Genomic DNA, 23,535 nt, shown 5'->3' on the forward strand with positions numbered 1-23,535 from the left:
GTCGCTTACCTAATGTGACTTATGAGTCGGAGTTAAGTTCCAGTAAGTTACGTACGGTTGAAATATAACCCGACGACCAATTTACATAAACGACCCTAGATTTAATATGAAATTTACGAAATACCCTTAATAATAATTCAGGACTTTACACATCAATGGGATACAATCAAGTCGCGATGTATGGTCTAGATCAGGAGAAAACGGTGTTTGTGGTAGAAGGGGTTACATATTGGTATACAAGGATTCCCTTTGGGTTGAAGAGCGCAGGGGCTACTTTCCAATGAGTGGGAGAGAAAATGTTTGAGAGCAAGATTCGAAAGGGAATGGAGATATACATAGACGATATGGTGGAAAAGAGCATGTCAGAGGAGGAGCACTTAGAGGGACTGAGGGAGACGTTTAGGATACTGCGGATGCATAACTTGAAGCTTAATCCAGAGAAATGCACATTTGGAGTGACCACGGGAAAGTTCTTGGGGTACATTGTTACCTATCGAGGAATAGAGGCTAACCCGGAGCAAATTAGAGCCATGGTGGAGATGCCCTCGCCGCAGAACGTCAAAGAAGTACAATGCCTAGCGGGGAGAGTCGTAGCTTTATACAGATTCATTTCAAAGTCGTCAGACAAATGTAGACCGTTGTATCGGTTGCTGAGAAGTACCCCAGATTTCATATGGATCGCAGAGTGCGAAAAGGCGTTCAAAGATTTGAAGAGTTATTTAGGTAAAGCACCTTTACTGTCACGACCGGAACAGGGAGAAAAGTTATACTTGTATCTGGGGGTCACGGAATATGCTATTAGATCCGTCTTGGTCCGGGTTGTAGACAGAATAGAGAAGTCGGTATACTTCCAGAGTAAAACATTACTGGATGCCGAGACCCGGTATTATAGAGTTGAGAAATATGCACTGGCCTTGATATTCTCTGCTCTGAAACTAAAACCTTATTTCGAGGCACACTCGGTGGTGGTGGTCACAAATCTACCACTGAAACAAGCGCTGAAGGCAGAAAAGTCAGGAAGAATGTTGAAATGGGCAGTAATGCTGAGTTCATATGAGATATAATATCAGATTAGGACCGCGGAGAAGGCACAGGCAGTGGCAGAATTCTTGGCAGAATTCTCGGTAGAAGATCCCACTTGGGGGGGAAGAGATGGTCATGGAACCAGAGAAGTGTACTGAGCAAGACTTCTTAGATCCTTGGGACAAAAGATATGGGTGGAGGGTGTTCGTCGATGGATCTGCAATAGATACATGCAGGGGAATAGGGGTAGTGATGGTTACACCGGATAACAACAGGATAGAACTAACAATGAAGTTGGGATTTGCTGCCTCCAATAACGAGTCGGAGTATGAGGCGGTGATAGCGGGTTTGAGAATGGCTGAGGACTTGGGGGTAAGTGAGTTGACGGTGTACTTGGACTCAAATCTAGTGGTATGTCAGGCGAATGGAGGGTTCACTGCCAAGTGCCTGCGGATGGCGAGATATTTGGAAGTATTGTGTTAAAGGGCCGCTAAATTTAAAAGGATCAGGTTTATACATTTAGGGCGAGGGGAAATTAGGCATGCCGACTCCCTGGCTTACGTAGCTGCGGCAATTCCTGGATCAGAGGAGAGAACAATAACAGTAAGGAGGTTGGAGAAACCGAGCATGGAGGAGGCAACAGAGGTATGCCAGGTCGCGGAGAAGACGACGGATGGATGGGACCCCATCAAGAGCTTTTTAGCTGGAGAACAGGTGACTGATAAGAAAGAGAGAAGAAGGTGGGAACAAGCTTCTCAGAGGTATATTTTGATAGAAGGAGAGTTGTATCGAAAGAACTTTAGTGGACCATTGCTGAGATGCCTGGGGCCAAGGCTGGCACAAGAAGTACTAGCAGAGTTACATGGGGGAGATTGCGGGAGCCATTCGGCGGGGAGAACCACGACCCATCGACTGATAACACAGTGCTACTTTTGGTCCCATATGAAGAAGGACGCAGTGGAGTTTGCTAAGAAGTGTGACAAGTGTAAGAGATTTGCTCAATTGATCTTCGCGCCGGCCGAACAGTTGCACAGTGTATCTAGTCCGTAGCTGTTTGTAATGTGGGCAATGGATATAGTGGGACCGCTACCCATGGCCAACGGCAAGAAGAGATTCATGCTGGCCGCTACCGACTATTTCACGAAGTGGATAGAGGCTGTACCCTTGCAGCAAGTGAAGGAGGCCCAGATGATTAAGTTTCTGTGGGAGAACATCATATGTAGATTTGGATTGCCATATGCCATTATTGCGGATAATGGGACTCAATTCACGAGCCAAGGTACAGGAGTTCTTGCAGGTGTATAAAGTTAAACAGGGATTCTCGGCACCATACAACCCTGAGGGCAATGGTCAGTCAGAGTCTTCTAACAAAACTATAATGAACAATCTCAAGAGGAAGTTGGAAGACAAGAAATGAGCATGGGCCGATGAACTGAATCATGTCCTTTGGGCCTACAGAACCACGCCTCGGACAACCACTAAAGAGACCCCATTCTCTTTGGCTTACGGCGTGGAGGCCGTGATCCTGTCGGAGATGGTGGCGTTAACTACCCGTACAAAGGCTGTGGAGGAAGGGTCGAACTACGGTATATTGGCGAGAGACTTGAATTTGGCAGAGGAAAGAAGGGACGCTACTCGTATAAGGTTGGAAGAGTACCACCGATGCATCCAGAGATAGTACAATAGGAGAGTCAAACCGCGACATTTCAAAATAGGAGATGCAGTGCTCCACCGAGTGACTCCAAGCACTGAAAGACAGAATGATGGGAAGCTGGGGCCCAATTGGGAGGGGCCCTACACAGTGGTGGATATAGGGGGAGCAGGCACTTGCAAGTTACAAACGGCGGAGGGAAAGTTAGTAGAGAAACTATGGAATGTAAGAATGTTAAAGAAAATTTACACTTAATTGTAATGGTAATCCAAAGCAAGAAACTGAAGCTGTTTGTAAATATATAATACAATGACACTTTTGAGAAAGCAAAAAGAGTATATCTTGTAATGAAATGTTTTCAGATCTTACTAGGGAGGAAGGAGGGAGTCCGTGGAGTAGGATGAGCCCTTCACGAATGAGAGTTACAAATTTCACATGGGGGCATAGAGAGATTCCCCAACGAGTACCAAATGAAGCATAATGAGGGGATAGCGGAGGGGATGAACCTTTCACAGACAAGAGGTCCGAATCAAACACGGGCAAGAGTATTTGCTCTGATGGGTTGCATGGCCTAAGGGAGTCCGCAGAGCAAGATGAGCCCTTCGCAACTGAGAGTCACCAATCCCGCATGGGGGCAAAGAGAGATAGATGCTCTAGCAAGTTGTAAAGTAAGAATAATGATGGGACTGTGGAGGGGATGAGCCCTTCACGGGCTAAAGTCGCAAATCACGAGATCGAGGCTAGCAGAGCCCCGATGTTGCACATCGGTAGGGATACCGCGACCTAATCAACATTACAACAAGGGGAGAGAAGCATGCAAGGAGAAATAAAATAAATGTAACCAAATTAAAGCACCAAGAAAATAACAACTGGGTAGTAAATGTGTTAAAGTTAGTTACAAAACAAAGATAAGTAAAGTCAAATACAATATGCAAAGACAAGAGTAGGGCCAACAATGGGGATGATCTCAATCCTGGGACGGGTTGTCAGTAGGAAGTGTCATGTCAGGGGATGCCACTGCAGGGTCGGAGGGAGTAATAAGGTCAATTGGGGCATCAGACATCAATATGGAGAGATTGTCAGCAATAGGGCTCACAGCATCATGAGTCTCTTGCAGCGGGGATGGAGGCTTCGTTGGGAGAAGACGCCTTTCTTTGGCTAGATGGGCATGCTCTTCATCAAGTTTTTTAGCCAGTCGCTTCTCGGCCTGGGCCTTGAAGCTTATTCGAAGCTGCTCCATATCTTTGGTGTGCTGCAGAAGGAGGGCGTTGGTGTGTTCAGTGTGCTGGAGGAGAAGGGTTTCACGTTGCTTGCTCAAACGGTCGTTTACTCCATCCATGAATTGTTGATGGCAGCTTCAACATTTTTTAGCTCGTCCTCAGCGTAGAGGTTGGCCATAGCTGCAACTTCTAGATATGTCTGAAGACGGGTGCAAGTGGCCCTCAATCTGTTAGGTCCGCCCACCTCCTTTTCTAGTGATTCCACAGTACTGAAAGAGGAGAAGAGGCCGCGGATCATGTAAGACATATACAAGCTCGCCTAAAAATGGAAAGGGGGTCAGAATGTCCAAGAAATGAAAGAGGGACATACTATAAAAGAGTAGATTACCTTCTCCCAGGCGGTGTAAAGGGAAATGCGGTGTTGCTCAAAGGTGTAGCTATCCGCATAAGCTAGATCACGAGGAAGATGGGAACCATAGAAAATGGCAGACATGACCTCTGGGTTTTCCATAGCGGAATCCGCGACATTGACCTGATGGCCGCGCACCTTGAAGGTGGGGTAGAAAGCTTTAGGGACGATGAGGCTGAGTGGTAGGAGGAACAACAGCGGCTGGTTCGGTGGAGGGGGAAAGGCGGCTACATTTGAGAGGAGGCTCACCAGAAGAGGGCTCCGCAGACACAGGGGCATCCGACGGGGTAGGGCCCGATTGAGTGGCGGCCACCTCTATCACTTCGTCATCGGACTCACTGTCGTATAGCTGAATTTTGGTGATGTCCATGGGAGGAGGGGTTGAATCTGCTGATGGGGTATCTGTGGAGGTGTACTAGTCTTCCCAGTCATAAATAGAGAGAAGGGAGGAGGGAGTATATCTACAGGATTGAGAAGGAAGGTGGGCGGTGGATTTTTTTTCTTGGGTAACTATACTTTTAGAAGGCGGGGAAGGGCCCGGGCCGAGCCCGGGGGATTTGGAAGTTTTCATGGGTAAAGCCCCAGGGGATCTATGGGGTTTACTTTTAGAAGGCCGGGACCTTGGGGAGGTTTGAAGGCCCCTCACTTTATTTTAAGGTTTTCTTTCTTTGGGTGGGGGAGGGCGATAGAAGGGAGCAGAATACTTACCTAAGGTATGTAGAGAGGGATTAGTCATTAACAGTCCCCGAAGAGGGATCAATGCCCTTTGATCTTCAAAGTCCATTTATTAGGACCCAGATTATGAATGTGATCGAAGACTGTGGAAGTGACTCCGGCGTAAAGACTAGATATGGAGTAAATCCTCCAACCTGTACAAAAGAAAGAAAAGACAGTGTCAGGCCGCAGTACCTATAATATGAAGAAGGGAAATATATGACGAAACTCACCGCGAGGTAGAAAGGTAAGATGGTTAAGAGTCACTTCAGGAGGTAAGTTTGCGGACAGGAAGTTACCAGATACGTACAGAGGGTAATGATGCCAGGTCTTGTCAGAGGTGGTGATTTGAAGAATAAAAGACCGCTTGCCGGGACGGACACAGAAGGAATGGTACCCTACCCTGATGTCCTTAGTGCTCTTTCGTATGTAGTAATGGGAAATTATATCACGGCGAAGGACAATCTTGGGTTCGTGGGTCTGGTTGTAGTGATTCACGGCATACATAATACGCCAAAAATTGCCTATCCCTTGGCATGGGGGAATATTGAAATAGTTGCACACTTTGACATCTAACAAAGAAAGAGGGAATCTCAAGCCTGAGATGATTTGACCAACCATGGTCACTAGACATCCCGGCTTGTGGGGAACTAAGTGAGGAAAGTGAGTCACGTCAGGCACGTGTTCGATAAGGACATCATCAAGTATGCCATAGCTAACCCTAATGGCCTCTAAGTTAGGGCGATGGGATCGTGGGGGACGCGGTAGAAGTTTAAATGGTCGCCCAGTGATGGAGGGGGCCGCGGAGGAGTCCACAGGAGGAGGGGATGCCACCGTGAGGGAGACTTCCCTTTAGATTGGGAGTCCAACATGGTGGAAGATTAATGGAAGATGAACAGTTAAATGAAATGGAATGCAAGAGAGAAAGAGTAAAATAACCAACCTGAGGCACTGATCCAAAGACAAGAAGGAGTTCTTGAGCAAGTGCGGAGAGAAGAAAGAAAGAAGGAGAGCACCAAGGGACGAAAATAAGCTGGTAGTGAGATGAGGACAAAGGTGGCTATCGAGAGGTGAAGCTTGAGGAAAATGGCATTGGAAACAAAATGGAGAAGAGAGTGAGAAATGAAGAAGAGGGGGAGAGGAATTGAGCAGGATTTGAAGAATGAGAGGGGCAAAAGGGGAAAAGCTAAGGGGCGGAAACCGAGGAGCCAATATTTGAACCAGGGGAAACATGACACGTGGAGGAACAGAAAACGAGGAGGTTTGAACCATGCACGCGTGGGACACGTGTAAGGTGAATGGGAAAGCGTGAAACATAAGCCAAGTAAGAAGGCAAGCAAGCAGGATTTCTCGACTCCGCAAACATCAGTGAGTTTGCGGACTTGAGAGGCATATGTAGTGACCCAAATTATGATAGCTGGAAGATTGGCGGTAGAGGGGCATGGTAGCAATATAGCAAGCAAAACCGAGAGCATCTTAACAGGGCCGCGACTATGGAAACATAAAGGGAAGGGGGAATACATGAGGCATGAGACCGATGGATGAATGTCGTGAGTAGAAGGTTGGAGTAGCCTGGAACCAGATAAGCATATTCCTCGTGCGGCACAAGATAAAGGGTCAGATACACCAATACGTACGAAAACCCTACACGTGGCAAGAGAGAAGGACCGAGAGAATGGCGGACAAATGGATGACCAGGATCAGAAGGAAGGAGGTATAAATTAAGAGAACAGTGAGAGGAGAAAAAAGGGGAGAAAAAAGAAAGAGAAAAGGGGGGCTTAGAGGAAAACCTAAGGTAAGAGAGAGAAACTAGAGTTAGAGAGAGAAAAGAGGTTACTACAGTTTTTAAATAAATAACTCCCCGTGCAAGCTTGTTTTAACTCTAGTTAGTGGAAAAAAGTGTAAGAGAATAATTAAGTAACCTTTATTGAGTTATCCAAATATATATACAAACATGATTCCACATGACCACATCACAATGTTCTACCATCCAGCGGCTAAACAACAGATAAACGTATAACATTGATGTTGCATTGAGAAATTCAATACAATGATTTTCATCGAAGATAGATATTGCATAAAAGTTCTAGAACTTTATTGGCAACTATAACATAGATTTTACAGCTGGATGGCGGAATCTTCAGTTTAACAATCTACACTTTAATTAATCAAACAAAAGATAACTCTTTTATTGAATCTCACAACTCATAAAACTTTAACACTGATATCAAAATATGTAGCTTTATTTATTTATTTTTATTTTTTGTATAGAATGATTATAGTTTTTAGTGTTCTAGTGTGATGATTAGATTCTTTATGGCACCTCAACTAGTTATATGATTAATGTCACATGTGGATTTTCTATGGCACCTAGAGTTGTATATTGAATGTTACTTAAAGCACAATTCGGTTAGATAGAAGATATCATTAGAGATTGAAAAAATATTTGATAGAAAAATAGAAAGCACGTTGAAAGTCACATATTATCATCATGGTTATGAGCATAAGGTTTGTAGGTATGGTGAGTCTCTATTAGTGATCTTACTAAACATGATAGATAGATTTATTAGACTAATTCTATGATTTTGGTGGATTCATCTCTCCCAAGATATTCTCTCTCTTGATTCATAAATATATATTTACTTTAATTTAGTTTATACATAGTTTAAATCTAAAACCACCACTACACCAAAACAACAAATTTGTATCAGCTATTTGGCGTCACAATTATTTTTTGTGACGCCATTTTGGCGTCAAAAATTTGGCGTCTCAATTTGTGTCACTTTTTTTTGTGACGGCACTGTGGCATCACAAATATTTGTGACGCCATTTTGGCGTCAATAATTTGGCACAGCCCTGTGGTGTCACTTTTTTTTTGTGACGGCATTCTGGCATCACAAATATTTGTGACAGCTTGTTGGCGTCAGTTATTTATAACAGCCCTTTGCAATTAGTGACGCCTGACAGGCATCACAAAATATCATTTAATTGAAAAAAAATAATTTTTGTTTTTGGTTGCCATCCCGTTTTTCTTTTTTATCCCCCTTAAATCACCTGCATAAATACAACTACAAAAACTCCAAACACCAAAATTTGACAAAGCATGTATCACAAAATGATTAACACAAAAAATATATCAAAAAATCTACCAACATACCATTTCAATTAATGTAATCACTTGACTACAACTTAAGATCACATATTAAGTATTCAAGTTCATCTATGAGCAAAAAGTAATACAAAAAAATTCATCATACATTTGTTTTGTATTATGCAAACTAGTGAACATATATCGCCAATTGGCTTGGTCAAGGAATTATGGCTGATATTCTTGTGCACAACAATAGAAAAAAAATGCTTGGAGGTTGACATAGGCATCCAGATGCTGCCAGCCAGTTCCTCTAGCAATACCTGCACATTACACAGGCCCCGTCAATTCAAAACTTTCTTGGAAAAAGAAAAGATGGTCAAGCACTAAACTCTAGGACTTGTATCTAACCTGAAAGAGTTCCTTGTAGGCTATTCATAATAACTTAGATACAAACTGAAAGAACCATTGCTATGACATAATCTTCCACCTCCTCCTCCTCATTATTATACACGTATACCATAATGCGTTAACTCAAGAAAAAAGACAAATAATAGCGTTGAACATATAATTCCCAAGCTTTTGGTATTGTTGCGCCACATAAGCTTGACCGCATAGTGTTGAGAGTGAACTCATCTGCGTTGGCGGAGTTGATTGACAGCACCAATAAAAAGAAAAGAAGGTTAAAGTCTAGGGGTTGTTCAGGATGTTGAACGTTTCTTGAAAGTTTTAAAAAACACAAAGATTTGGAATGTCACCTTTTCAAGAATGCGCTGAGTACGCTCCATCTCTTTCTTGGCATAGTCAGAACCTTTCTCCAAACTGCTCTTGGCTGCTTTCTAGTAGATCTTGCCATACCTAGAAATAGGACCTAAGATAGTATGATGAATTCATAATCTAGTATACAACAACCTAAGATAATTAATAATTCAACCAATAAAAATGTTACTTAAACCAAGAAAATCTAATTCAACAAAGTATCTCAAGAGCACATAAAAATGAACGAAATAATTACTACTATAAATCTACAAGACAAGAAATAATGGGACTAACGAGTAGAGGAGATTTGCCTGAGATTTACAGCAAGAAAATGTATATTATAGCATCCAAAAGCTCCAAAACTCATCCTGTCCTAATACTGGTCTTGTCTTAATATTGACGGGGTTATCACATGGTTTTCACCCCCTAAATGAACTGAAATGGGTCTATCTTCTAGAAGAAGATAGATAATGAGATGGGTCTAGGGGTTTCTTACCTTATCCGTTTTGTACTCCGGATTTTTTTGTACTCCGGATTGGGTTCGAAAGATCAAGTTAATCCCAATTAGTTGGCCTGTCCATCACTCAACATTCTATGCTAATGTGGGTCTTTAAACTAAAACCAACTTAAGGCCCCTCAAAGCCCATAAGATGTTTACGTCCTAACCCAAATATACGGGGTTCTACATTTGGAGTTTACGCAAAGTGGAGCACACACTCTTGAAAGAGAGCAAAATAGATTAAAGGGGTCAAGAATATAATAGGCCTAGAGAAACACATAATTTGTTCAACAATCATAATCAAATAAATTTTTAGACATACCCCTATCCTATATCTTACAAACTCTATATAAATTAATTCATATGCTTAGCTATTTAATAAATCCTTCAATTCTAATTAAAAGAACATACTTGTGCCACTAAACTTACACATTGTTCCTACGAATTGTGCGGTGTCATTAATAAAGGCAAATAGTGAGAATTTATAAGTTACATAGACAAAAAAAGTTGTACAGGAGTGCTTCAAGACTCCACATGCCCAACCAAGCGATTGTTTGTTACTTCGTAGTTGCATGGACCAAGGTGATAGACAACCTGCATGCTCAAGGATATGGTAAATGAATAACTGAACATGGCCAAAGGGCCACTTAAAACAACAAAATTACCTTACAAAAAGATGAGTTAATCCATTATAAACAACAAAAGGATAAGACATAAGATATGCTGAAAACTTAATAGACACTTTCTTGCGGCTGATAAAATGATGTTCAAGAGGTCCAACTTTTAGAAAATCAACATACTACTCTATCATACTAATGTCATGAGTTGTCATAAACTAATCCCGCCACTAATCCCGCCAAAAAGGTCGAAAGATAGTGGATAAAATTAATTGCGTACCAAAAAACTTATAACAAAGAGAAAACATGTTGTGTAAAATAGTGTCAATTGTATACAAAATCATGCTAGCCTTTATCAAACTCATGACGAATTTTTACAGAGTCAAGCAAGAATTTTCAAGTACTCCTTCAGTTCTTATCTACTCTTTAGTATCCCAGGTATATTTGATCATCCTGTATAGCCTTGATTATGTAGTCTTTGATAAATTGCTCAAGCTAAAAAACCCTAACAAAATATAAAAGCGCCTAATAAATCCTATTTACTCATGTGGGGCTAACTCATAAACCATTTGGTACAAGATCAATTTATCAGTTTTAAAGAATGAAAACTGTTTGAGGTAGAATGGAAGCGACATGGTACTGCTTGAGGTAGAATAGATGTGTATAAAAAACTGATAACACAAATGGATTCAATCCACAAATCAGATCAAACATGAAGTAGAAATGTAGAGTGGTAATACCTCTTCCAAATTCTCCATTGTCCCATACTTCTTAATAAGCAGAAGAAAAATTAAATAATCCCAAGCCTTCTTGCTCGTCAGCAAATAGCATTCCATCAAGCAGAATTTGCACTTGAACTTCACAAGAATCCAAAGCAAAAGGACAAGTACATATTAGGATTTATTGTGTGAAGCATTTAAAACATCACAATAAACTCACATATGAAAACCAGTAGTTTCACGTGGGTTGATAGCAAAAATTACCACTCAACATATGAATCAGTGACTTATTTTATCACTAAAAAAATAATGTTCTATGAAATGTGTGTAAGGAAGTGTTTGGTCTTCACAAAGATGTTGAGTTTTCAACCCTCTTCTTACACTAAACAACATTGCATTTGCATACAATAAACAAGACATCCACCTAATTCCTCCTCAGACAAATCAGAATATCATAGAAAAGAGATCCTAATTAACCAGATTTTGAGCCTTGGGACTTGGCTATACATCTGCAATTGAAGAGAAAATGCACAACAACTGAAGAGTACACTTGGCTATACATCTGCAATTGAAGAGAAAATGCACAACAACTGAAGAGTACACTTAACACTAAGTACAACACAAAGTAAAGCTTTTTGACATTCACTCTAACATTAGTTATAATATCAAGACAATTCATCCCCAATTTCAAAGTATTAGAAATTTAAAACTTGATAGAACAACCAATTATTCTATTTTCTAAAATATGAGTAAGTCTTGACTGGCCATTATTATTGAGACGACAAAACAAACATATAAGATAGTTGGACCTAAACACTTCACTGAATAATTGTGATTGAACATGCAACAAAAAATGGTTGCATTGCAACTTTTTTAATGAACTAACAATGGATTCAGGTGGGAAACAAGGAGACTAAAGGGAAAACCTCATTCCCTGTCCGCCTTAAAAAATGCGAAAAATCTTACGGTAAATGTTCACACTAAGGTAAGTATTTTAGATATACATAAATCATAAACTACTACCTTTTTCATACGTTTTCTCAAAGACGTAGTATGTTTTGTCTGATCTTTTAGTATAAAAAATAACTTTAGTATTTTTTTTACCTCTAATAAGAAGATGAATTTTAGTTCAGCCTATGATTGTAGAATTAGTAGATGATATACCTTCAAGCAAAAGGTACTAGTTAGCTCACCAACATGCTTATTAGTGATGTTCCGCCTCAGGGCCTTTCGATTAGGCTCATCCTCATCCCAAGTAAGGCGTATATTGCTATGTTGTAGTACGTGCTTGAGTTTTAAAATCAAAGACATCATAATTTTCTGGTACCTGCCACCAATAAACAAGGGGTGAGAATTTGTTATACAACCAACTCGATCATCAACTAATTGAGTTTTTTAACACCAGCAAGAGTAAAGATGTGCCAAAACAGACACGAAAAGAAGATCTCCGAGGGACAACATTGTTTAAGAATTGCAAGTTCACAATAACACAGAATAGAGATCAAGGGGAGTTTGAATATAATGTCCTATGGGCGGTTATTTGTGCACTACATTATACTTTTCCTTGTTATCTTTATTGAGAAATCACCCTGCTTTTGCCATCCAATTGCCAGGAGACTAAAGTCGAACTCCTACATTTCTTGTTTTCTAAATCAGGAACACAGCTACACATGACATTCTAAATACAAAACATGGAAATATAGCAAAACAAAATATCTTACCCCAAACAACAAGTCCTACTAAAACCCTAAACAAGTTATTAATATGACAAGAAGACGTCCATGAGAAAACAGAAATATTATTTTACAAACGATTGCTCGCATAAACAGACCCTCAACCCGTCATTGGTACTTCCAAGCCAAACATGCTATCAAATTGCAATAAATTACAAATCCTGTAAGGCAATAAGAGTTTGTCTGGTTGAAGACGGGTTAAGGTGCTTGAAATAAGGAAGAAAATACATATTTCAAAATAAATCTTAGTCCTTGCAGCAGTAACGGTTACCTAAAAAACAACTCCTCTTGAAGTCACCATACCTAAAGAACTTGTTCATCAAGGATGGTGAAGCACTCTCTATATTCAGCATAGTATAGAACGAAATCTAAAGAATTTAACAATCGCCATGACAAAAAATTAATGTAGAGAAGTAATTTTCAGAGCAAAGAAATTTAAAGCTAAAAAAATAAAATTTTGAATGAAACGAGTCGATTTTTCAGTTTAAGTCATCTTCAAATCCTAGCAAGTTAAGATTCCAGATCACAAATTTCAAAACCCTAACCTGATTAATCACAAATTTCAAATTTCAAATTTCATGGCCGAAATAATCGAGTGTCTCATATTGAATCACAAATTTCATGGCTTGCGTACCTCTCCATCAAATCTACAACATTTATGAGTGTTTTTCCAGATCTATCTCCTTCAACGTCTTTGGTTTCGGTACAAGTAGAAAGAATCTTTGAGACTTCAATCGTTTATATAGTTTGTTCAACCTTCAATTCTAAGATTTCTGTATAACTTTTGGAGGCAGACCTGGTTTAGTGGTGGGAAATCGAGAGAGATGGGAACTAGATCGAAGAAAAGTGTTTGAGTTGTAATTTATACGAGAGTTGGTTTAGTAGAGGCAGACCGGTCCCTTTTTTTGTAATTTATGGTATTCTAGACATCTTGACGCTCTCTTGCCGTCACATTATTTCTTAAAACTCGCCAAAATTTAATTAAAATAATTATCAGATTATTAGTGACGATTTTAATAGTTTTGTGACGCCAAAGTGTCGTCACAAAATTCCTGATGCCAATTTGGCGTCACTAATGAGAAAAACTCAGTGTCACAAAAATGTTGTTATGGTGTAGTGCAAATCAACTATATATTCATTATTTGGCCATATATCTTTCACTTGCATTCATTAAAGTAATTTAGATTAGAATATTCTATTATCATCAATTAATTATTTAGAGTAGGATCGATACTTTGCAAGCCACTATACTAATCAATATTTAATAGGTTAAGTAAGATTTGTAAAAGAAACGTAAAACAAACAATGATACAAATAATACGTGTTTTACGTGATTTTTCAACACTGGGATCGACATTTAAGAAAACCTAGTTCAACACAAGCCCCATTTCTCAAATTTCTTCCTCACTAAAACCTATCGAAATGTCCAACGATTTTGAAGAAGACATTAACCATTTATTGATAGTAGTCACTTCTGTAGTCGCCGAAACTGTGAAAGCTAAATGTGACATCTATTTAAGAGCTTACAACATTAATTATCTTTGAACCCCACATTTCATAAAAGGGTCACACCCTTGCATCTCTAATGACATATTTTCAAGTTGACAATTTTGTCCCTAAAATCAACCAAGACGAAGGTATCTCTAGTGAAGCGCCCATCACCCGATTCATGGATTGTTTACACGGATGACTCATATAACAAAGTCGGCTCCGGATTAGGATGTGTTTTTATCAAGCTAGACAAATCGGCCATCGAGCACTTAGTTCGTTTCGAGTTTAAGGCATCCAATAATGTAGCAGATGAGTATGAGCTAGGCTGTCCTTTACGCCATGCTGACATCTTTAGACTTAGGAGTTCGAAAATTATAAATTTTCACTGGCTCACGATTGGTGGTAGGTCAGTTCATCGGGTCCTTTGAAGCCCGAGATGATAGGATGGCAGCATATACCTAAGTCTACTTTACATACTTGCTCTTCAGTTCGAGACCATCTCGATTGTACAGAGGCCTCAGAATGACGTCCGACATGCGGATGCATTGGCATACTTATCTGCAGCGGTGGATATCGATGGCCCAAGACAAGTTAATGTTGATTTCCAACAAGACCCGAGCATTATTGACTTGTCTGTAGAACAGCTCACAGACATCTATATCAATGCGTGTTGTTTCTTCAATGCTTCTTTAGAACCAGTACCTCCAAGCTAGCATTAATATTGTCAACACGAGGAAAAGGAAGTATGACACTCCACTACAAGACCGAAATATTAACTCAGAAATATCCCAGGAAGATAGAAACATTATCCCGCAAGAAAATGACATAGACTTCCCCCCTCTACCTGCTAGTAACGATCAAGAGGATGATCGGTTACTAGAAGAGTATGGTGCCCTCACTTTTCCAGCAGTTGCAGTAGATACAGACGATTGGCGATCACCATTTATTACATTTCTACACAATGACATAGTTTCAATAGAGCCCAAAATCGCGGATACCGTTAAACGAGATGCATGGAAGTTTATACTTGTAGCTTCTTCTGTTGGAACTCTACAATTGTATAGAAAAGGCAATTCTTTGTCTCCAATGCTGAGGTGCCTCACAACACAAGAAGGTTTGCCTGTGCTACAAGAAATTCATGCAAGGATATACGACAATCATTTAGGCGGGCGAAGTTTGGCCCACAAAGCAATGACACAAGGGTACTCGTGGCCTCACATGCAGTTAGATGCAAAACACATTTCCAAGACATGTATCCCTTGTCAGAAGCATTACCATATAGGTACTCTTCCAACAATTACTTAGTTACCATTTTTAAAGACAAGCAGTTTATATAAATGCTAAACTATACAAAACATATACAAATTCAAAAGTCATGAAGTTTGCATTTTCAACACCTCTCTTCATGCACCAAAAAGTCGTGGAGTTTGCATTTTCAACACCTCTTTCTATGCACCAAAAAGTCACCGAGTTTGCGCTTGCAATACCTTACTCCGTGCATCACCGAGTCATGGAGTTTGCGTTTGCAACACCTCTCTCCATGCACCAAAAAGTCGTGGAGTTTGCGTTTTCAACACCTCTTTCTATGCACCAAAAAGTCACCGAGTTTGCGTTTGCAACACCTTACTCCGTGCATCACCGAGTCATGGAGTTTGCGTTTACAACACCTCTCTCTATGCACCAAAAAATCGTGGAATTTGCATTTGCAACACCTTACTCCGTGCATCACCGAGTCATGGAGTTTGCATTTGCAACACCTCTCTTCATACACCAAAAAGTCGTAGAATTTGCGTTTGCAACACCTCCTTCTATGCACAAACCAAAAAAAAAATAAATAAAAAAAAAAAAAAAAAAATCGTCAAGTGAGTAGTTGCAACACCAACAAACACTATTCTCACACAAATATTAGTCTTGCAAGAACCAGCAGACCCCAAGTTGCAAAGGAAAAAATGTCTTACGGTTCACTAAGCTTGAATTGAGTCATAGCCTTAGTATGAGCGCATTATGCACCACTATATCCGAACCAGTTATTTTTCACCATAAGGAACTAGTTCTATCCGGCAAAGAGGGGGCGGTGTATGTGCTACCATATCTGCATCCCTATAAACAACCATCGTTGAGTACCATTATAGCGCCACTCACTACTATGTACGATGCCCAAAATTATGGCATGCATGTCCTGCCCAAAATTATGGCATCGTAGATATTAAAAATCATATAATCATATAACATGTCAGTTAACCGACAGTCCGTTAACCGACAGTCCGTTTATGAGAAAGCCTGCATATATGTATACTTTACTTACTCAACATGCTAGCTTGTTACGATTTTAATTATGTAAATACCAGCCATCTCTTTTGGTTTGGATCCTACGATTCTCTGAGAAGTAGTTTTAAAAATCGGACGCTAGTTTCTATTGAACTGACACTTGTCTTTTGAAGTTACCTCTCACTGATAAGAGACAGGATTTGATAAATCCGAGACAGCTATATGGTTGCGGAATCTGTTGGGAATATGGGACCATTGCAGCAGTTTCTCCGTTTGCATCCTGACTTTCATGCGAAAGTTGAGCAGTTGAAGGGTTTTGCTCTTCATGGGTAATGCCTTCAATTTATACGCTCTGGTTTTACTGCCATTTTTTAGGTAGTTTGCACAATTAAGAACTAAGATATCTTGTGAGTAATCTGCGTTCACGGCTTTCACACAGGCTTGTTTATTGAAGTACTTTTAGATGATGTGCTTTAAGAAGTAGTATGCACTGACACATTATCATAGGCTCCAGGTACATTGCTACGAAACAAAACAAAGAAAATTGGCACAGAGACCCAGAAGGGGGTGCTTTGCACGAACAATTACTCGTAGTCGGAGAGCACCAACATAAAATCACTACTCGAACAAAATTTACTATTACTTGAATGACACGGAACGTAGTTTCTTATCTCCTTAAAGGTTTAGTTAATTTGAGTTAATTTGTTTTAGACTCGGAAACGGAAAAAAATTCGCGCTATATTATCGAAGTCCCAGTTGTTCGCAACTCTCTTTAAGTGAACCTCTCTTTCATTGGATGTCTCTCAAATATCTATCTCTTTTAGTCTCGTTGTGCTCTCTCGCTGTTGCCTTGCTGCCGCCGTAAGTACGCCTTCCCTTTCCTCTTAACCTCTCTCTTTCGCCTTCTTGTCGTAGTTTCTTATATATTTGTTTTACTTTCAAGTTTATGTATGCAAAAGATTCTAAGAATTGATGTTGTATACTTGTGTCATGGTAGGTAGTAAAGTAGTATTCAGGATTTCAGGTATTGTGTCATGGTACAGTTTTTTAAGGTCCCTTTTAAGATTGGTTTGTTTTTTCTCAGGAGAAAAAAGTTGGTGACTTGTTGTATTCTGTGTGATCAAATTTGAAAGTCTTTGTCAATTGTATAGTTCTGTCCTTTCATGCATAAACTATAATACTTTTTGACCTTTGAATGTGCATCTAAATTCAATGACATACCCAGTTATCCACCCAGGTTAAATTGTTCAATAATCCTCTTAACGAAATAAGGTGTGATGATGTTGAACATGATGTATCAGGTATGAATGTATGATGTTGTTGTTTTCAGTTTACCAACCTTCTTAACATACTTCCATAGTTCCATCTTCATAGGCTGCTCCTAGCTTTAATCCCTCCTTGTTCATTGTGTCTGCAAAATACCTGCCTAACCGAGACGCCAAATTTGTCTGTTTCTTTGTGTTCGTGTACTACAAGACCTTCTACGAGTGTTTATTTAGTCAAATTACAAAGATGGAAATCTTCAGACCCATAGTTGTAGCCTTGTAGGGCCTTCATGACCTGGACAAAATCAACCATCATATCAAGTTTCTCTGATCCTAAAGGCTAAAGTTGAGGATGGACCTTTAAGACCAGTTTCTACTTTTGAGTTTTGAACACCCTTATACTGTCTGTTTTGTTTATTAAATTTTTGATGCATTAGTTGAGTTCTCACCTTCTGTTAATCTTTTCAGGTGCATTCCTAGTTGCGCGTACTAAGGAATCTTGAAGCAGGAACAAAGTAAGAAAACAGATAGTAGCAGTTCATGGCTGGTTTAACCGTGCTTAATAAACTTGATACGGCAAAGACTCAATGGTATCATTTCACAGCAATTATTATAGCTGGTATGGGCTTCTTCACTGATTCATATGATCTCTTCTGCATCTCGCTCGTGACCAAACTGCTAGGTCGCCTATACTACCACGTTGATGGTGCTTCCAAGCCTGGTACATTGCCACCCAATGTATCCGCAGCAGTCAATGGCGTTGCACTCTGTGGCTCCCTTGCTGGCCAACTCTTCTTTGGTTGGCTTGGTGATAAGATGGGCCGTAAGCATGTTTATGGTATGACTCTCATGCTCATGGTTCTCTGTTCTATTGCTTCGGGACTTTCCTTTGGTCACGATGCAAAATCTGTAATGGCCACTCTATGCTTCTTCCGGTTCTGGCTTGGCTTTGGTATTGGTGGTGACTACCCGCTGTCTGCAACTATTATGTCTGAGTATGCTAATAAGAAGACTCGTGGTGCCTTCATTGCTGCTGTCTTTGCAATGCAAGGTTTTGGGATTTTAGCCGGTGGTCTTTTTGCAATTATTGTGTCCACTATATTCCAAAGCTTGTACAAGGCTCCTCCATACCAAGTTGACCCGCTTGCCTCAACTATCCCCCAAGCTGACTATGTCTGGCGCATAATTCTCATGTTCGGTGCATTGCCAGCAGCTTTAACATACTATTGGCGTTTGAAAATGCCTGAAACTGCCCGTTACACTGCTCTTGTTGCAAAGAACGCGAAGCAGGCTGCTGCAGACATGTCAAAGGTCTTGCAGGTTGAAGTTGATGCAGAACAGGAAAAGGTTGAGCAGTTGACAGAAATGACTTCCAATTCATTTGGTTTGTTCAGTAAGAAGTTTCTTAAGCGCCACGGGAAACATTTGCTTGCAACCACTAGTACATGGTTCTTGCTGGATATTGCATATTACAGTCAAAATTTGTTCCAGAAGGATATCTTTACTGCAGTTGGGTGGATTCCTCCTGCAAAGACGATGAATGCAATTCAAGAGGTCCATAAAATTGCTACCGCACAGACCGTCATCGCTCTCTGCAGTACTGTGCCCGGATACTGGTTTACAGTGCTTTCAATCGATTACATTGGAAGGTTTGCCATTCAAGTAATTGGTTTCTCCATGATGACAATCTTCATGTTTGCTCTTGCTATCCCATACCACCACTGGACCCTTAGAGAGAACCGTGTTGGATTTGTTGTTCTGTACGCTCTTACCTTCTTCTTCGCTAATTTTGGTCCAAATGCCACCACGTTTATCGTACCAGCAGAAATCTTTCCAGCTAGGCTTCGTTCAACTTGTCACGGTATCTCGGCAGCCGCAGGGAAAGCTGGTGCAATTGTGGGTGCATTTGGATTCTTGTATTTAGCACAGAACCAGGATAAATCAAAGGCAGATGCAGGGTATCCAGCAGGCATTGGGGTCAAGAACTCTTTACTCATTCTTGGCGGGATCAACTTAGCAGGTTTATTAATGACAATGTTAGTGCCGGAGTCAAAAGGAAAATCACTTGAGGAGATCTCGAAGGAAAACGAAGAGGAAGAAGTAGAAGTAACGGAAGGGCAGAACGGAACCCTTCCTCCCATTTAGGCTTCTGTGTGTGTGTGTGTTTATATGGGCTACATTTTTCACTTTAGAGTTTGAATTTGTTTATGTTTGCATTTGCGGTATTATTGAGTTTAGTTATTGTGAATTAGACTTCTAATATTTTGGGACTAAACATGGAAGAATCGCCTACATTGTGAGCCTCTGCCACGGAATAAACCATGGAAGCTTATGCCATCGTTTGTGTTTCAAAATCAAACCCCGACATCTCAACCCATCTCTAACTGAAGATGGTGACTAAACCATTACTTCTTTGATTTAGTTTCAAGACAGACCAGAGTCGTTCCACATAAATTAACTATCTCTGACCTTTAACCATTAAAATTAGGATTTTTTAGTATTACCTTCCTACTAGATGAGCCAATTAGGACTGAGTACACACAAAAAAAAAGTAGATGGGGAAATTAGGATCTCCCCTACAAAAAAAAAAAAAAAAAACTAAATCAAAGAAGTAATGGTTTAGTCACCATCTAGTTGGGGGAGACCCTAACTAAAAAAAAAAAAAAAAAAACTAAATCACTAAGGGTGTGTTTGTTTAGTGGCAAATGGGGGTGACAAATAAAATTTTCCCACTAGATGCACTATTTGCCAGTGTTTGGCTGCATTTAAGGGTAGTGGCAAACACTATTTGTTATTTGCCGGCAAATGAAATTTTCCCACTAGAAGTGGGAAAATAGAATCCAGCTCCCCCCCTAAACTCTTTTGCCACCCCTTATTTTCCCACTAGGCCAATAAAAATTTGCCACCATCTCTTCTCTCTCTCTTTCACAGCCGCAACACTTCGCTCTCCATCTCTCAAGCTCGAACTCAAAAGGTAATTTGTCGCTCTCCTCTCATCTCTCTCTCTTCATCCGCTCTCCTCTCTCACTTCTCTCTTCATCTCTATCTCTCCTTCATTAAAATTTTCTCGTCCTCTCAATTTTTTTATTGGAAACTTTCAAAATTGAAGAAGATTGAAGAAATTGTGTCGTACAAATTTGATTGCTTTAGATATGTTGGTTTTTTTTTTTAGAACTATGTTGGAATTTGTTGGGTCATTTGTGAATCATCATTGTAGAGTTGTGGTAGTGAATGTCGGCAAAATTTTGATTGAATATACAAGTTCTTTAATTCGACTCTTTAGTTGCCCGACCACACCGCTTGTTTGATCGCCACTTCAAACTTCAAAGTCTATTTGGAAATTAAAACTCCTCACATCAGTTGGTTACTCCTCACTTCAAACTTGAAGTTTGATCGCCACTTCACTTCAAACTTCAGTTGGTTACTCCTCACTTCAAACTTGAAGTTTGATCGCCACTTCACTTCAAACTTCAGGTTGGTTACTCCTCACTTCAAACTTGAAGTTTGATCGCCACTCCACTTCAAACTTCAGTTGGTTACTCCTCACATCATTAAATATTTGGTTGTAGATAGTTATTCATCTTTTTAGTCTTTAACGTAACAAGAAAAACAAGTGTATGAACTGAAATTTTTGACTTTACCGATCGTCAGGAAGAACAAGTGTTTTGGTCAGAATTTTACTTTCGGTTTGCTCGGCTAGTATCCAACACAAACTTGGCATATAAACACCGCTAGAATCTGGGTTTTTAGTTTTATTAAATGTGTGGAGTTCAATTGTACTATGTTTTTAGTTTTATGAAAAGTGGAGTTCGGTGTACTATGTTACACCGAAAGGTTTTTTGATCGAAACTTGAAAGTTTCTTGATCCATTCATACACAAAGCAAGCCTCTGCGCTGGTTCCAACGCCTAACCCTTCAAATTGAGAGTGTGTGTGTCGACTATTTAATCAATACATCCAGTTTTCAACCGCCTCCCTTACCCACGACTTATGATAACTACCGAGTGTACTTATTACAACAGCTTAGTTTTTTAACTCTTTACAAATATGACTAACCCAAACATATATTCTAAGAAAATATTCTACTCACGAGTATATATTATACACATTCAAGATGTAATCAGTAATTCAGTATAACGTGCTCAGAAACTTAACTGTTATTTATGGCTCTGTTATCATTGTTGTTAGTAATGGCTCATTTGAGTCATTTCCCAAACTAGCTATAACTAGAATCATTAAGCTTGAAAGTATCTTGTCATTGGTCCAAATTACATTCTCAATCATCTCAACATCAGCAGTGAAAATAAATTCTGAATTAGAAACACTATCACATCAAAGAGTGAAATATGTAAACTTTGAACACAACATCTTCCTTCTCAATCATCTCAAACACACTTTTATAGTTGATCATTGCATTTAATAAAACTAAATATAAAAAACCTAGTTGATCATTGCGTTATATTTTAGTTTATTTATTTCCTAACAGATATTTTAGTTTGACTTTACTGATTGGATGATGATTGAGTATGCTTTAGTTGATCATCAAATGGTATGTGTACTTTTTTTTTATTGTTATTATAATTTTAAGTACCGTTCAGTTATTGTTAGTAGATAAGAATGCTTATGATTCAAAGTTTCTGATGTCGCGTGGAGGGTTTAACTTATAGGGCCTATGTTTATAAATCTTGCAATTAATTATGTTGCTTTAGATATGTTGGTTTTTATTCGATTTTAAGGCTCGATAGTTGAAATTATGAACTTGGGTATTTGTATTTACATCCGCTTTTGGTAACTCAAGTATGAACTGTTTTGGGTATTTGTATTTGTATTCGATTTTATTCCACAATACATCTCCCATTGATGGCCTATCAACACCATAATCCCATTGAATGTTGTATTCTTTTTGGGAATGACCATGCAACTGGAGAAGGGGGTAATACTGGGTTCGATGATATGGAAACAGATTCGGGAGGTTAGCTGATTTTGAAGTAAATAGAGTTGATTTTTGTGCATCTAACTTGTTATGAAATTAACTTTATGTTTCTATAACTTGTTTAGTTAGGATCTCCCCTGAGTACCAAAAAAAAAAAAAAAAAAAAAAAAAAACTAAATCAAAGAAGTAATGGTTTAGTCACCATCTAGTTGGGGGAGACCCTAACTAAAAAAAAAAAAAAACTAAATCACTAAAACTTTTTTTTTGTGTGTACTCAGGGGGGAGATCCTAATTTCCCCATCTAGTTGGGGAAAATCCTAATTGACTAAACTAGTAGGGGGTAATACTAGTTAACCCTTAAAATTAAAATGACCTCCTTTACAGGAAAGGAGATGGATACCTTTTTATTGGATTGTCTAGAGTACGAGCGCGAAAAAATCAAGTTATGAAGTGTTTGTGCATCCAACCACCGCAACATTAACCCAATCGATGTCCCACCCTAACATTTTGGTGCAAGCAACTCAACCTGCACTCCTAGTTTTTATCCTTTATTTAGAGACTCTTTTATTTCTAGAAAAAAAAAAAAAAAAACTCTAATCTTCAAGTAATAGCCGTTAAGTTCAAGTTCAAGTTCAAAGAAATGAACTCTAATCTTCGCCTTCCCTTGTCTAAATAATCGTAATTAAATCCATTTATATATATATATATATATATATATATATATATATATATATATATATATATATATATATATATGTTCAGCCAAACTCTCGATCATTAGCTACATCGCACACAAATTAATCGTGAGTCGGGCAAGTGTGTTTAAGACAAAATACCACATGCACGTTAGATATAATGTAAGCATCATTTGCGAATAATTTGTATGTATGGGAAGAGATGGGTCTAGCATGAGAAATAAGAGGCAGCCAAGTTAGCCAAGGAGACTGCCTGTGAACCACCTTAGGTTAGGACATCTAGAAGGAGAGTCGTCCCTTGGAAGGGTACATATACAAATCATCCTTGGTTGCAAAGTCAAGCATGAGGAGAACAATCCACACCCAAAGTACAAAGCTCGTATTGTTGTGAAGGGATTCGGTCAAAGGAAAGGAATTGACTTTGATGAGATCTTTTCTCCTATAGTGAAGAT

The 23,535-nt window shown here is 39.4% G+C and overlaps 1 long non-coding RNA gene and 1 pseudogene across 3 annotated transcripts; one reads left to right on the plus strand and one right to left on the minus strand.

Annotated features, from left to right (window-relative positions):
* Positions 1-8,604: 8,604 nt before the first annotated feature.
* LOC147496508 (uncharacterized) lies at positions 8,605-10,038 on the minus strand. Of its 2 annotated transcripts, none has more exons than XR_015197132.1 (3): positions 9,877-10,038; positions 8,864-8,976; positions 8,605-8,741 (listed from the first exon to the last, which is right to left on the minus strand). It is a non-coding gene; the product is annotated as an uncharacterized LOC147496508 (long non-coding RNA). The 2 variants fall into 2 exon arrangements; XR_015197131.1 differs by having other exon boundaries at positions 9,857-10,038.
* A 6,702-nt stretch (positions 10,039-16,740) lies between these two features.
* Positions 16,741-19,704, plus strand: LOC147496509 (inorganic phosphate transporter 1-4 pseudogene; annotated as a pseudogene). Its single transcript, XR_015196596.1, has 2 exons — positions 16,741-17,052; positions 17,925-19,704. The product of XR_015196596.1 is annotated as an inorganic phosphate transporter 1-4 pseudogene (transcript).
* The last annotated feature ends 3,831 nt before the right edge of the window (positions 19,705-23,535 follow it).

Source organism: Coptis chinensis, chromosome 5 (assembly GCF_015680905.1).
Source record: "Coptis chinensis isolate HL-2020 chromosome 5, ASM1568090v1, whole genome shotgun sequence".
NCBI classification, from domain to species: domain Eukaryota; kingdom Viridiplantae; phylum Streptophyta; class Magnoliopsida; order Ranunculales; family Ranunculaceae; genus Coptis; species Coptis chinensis.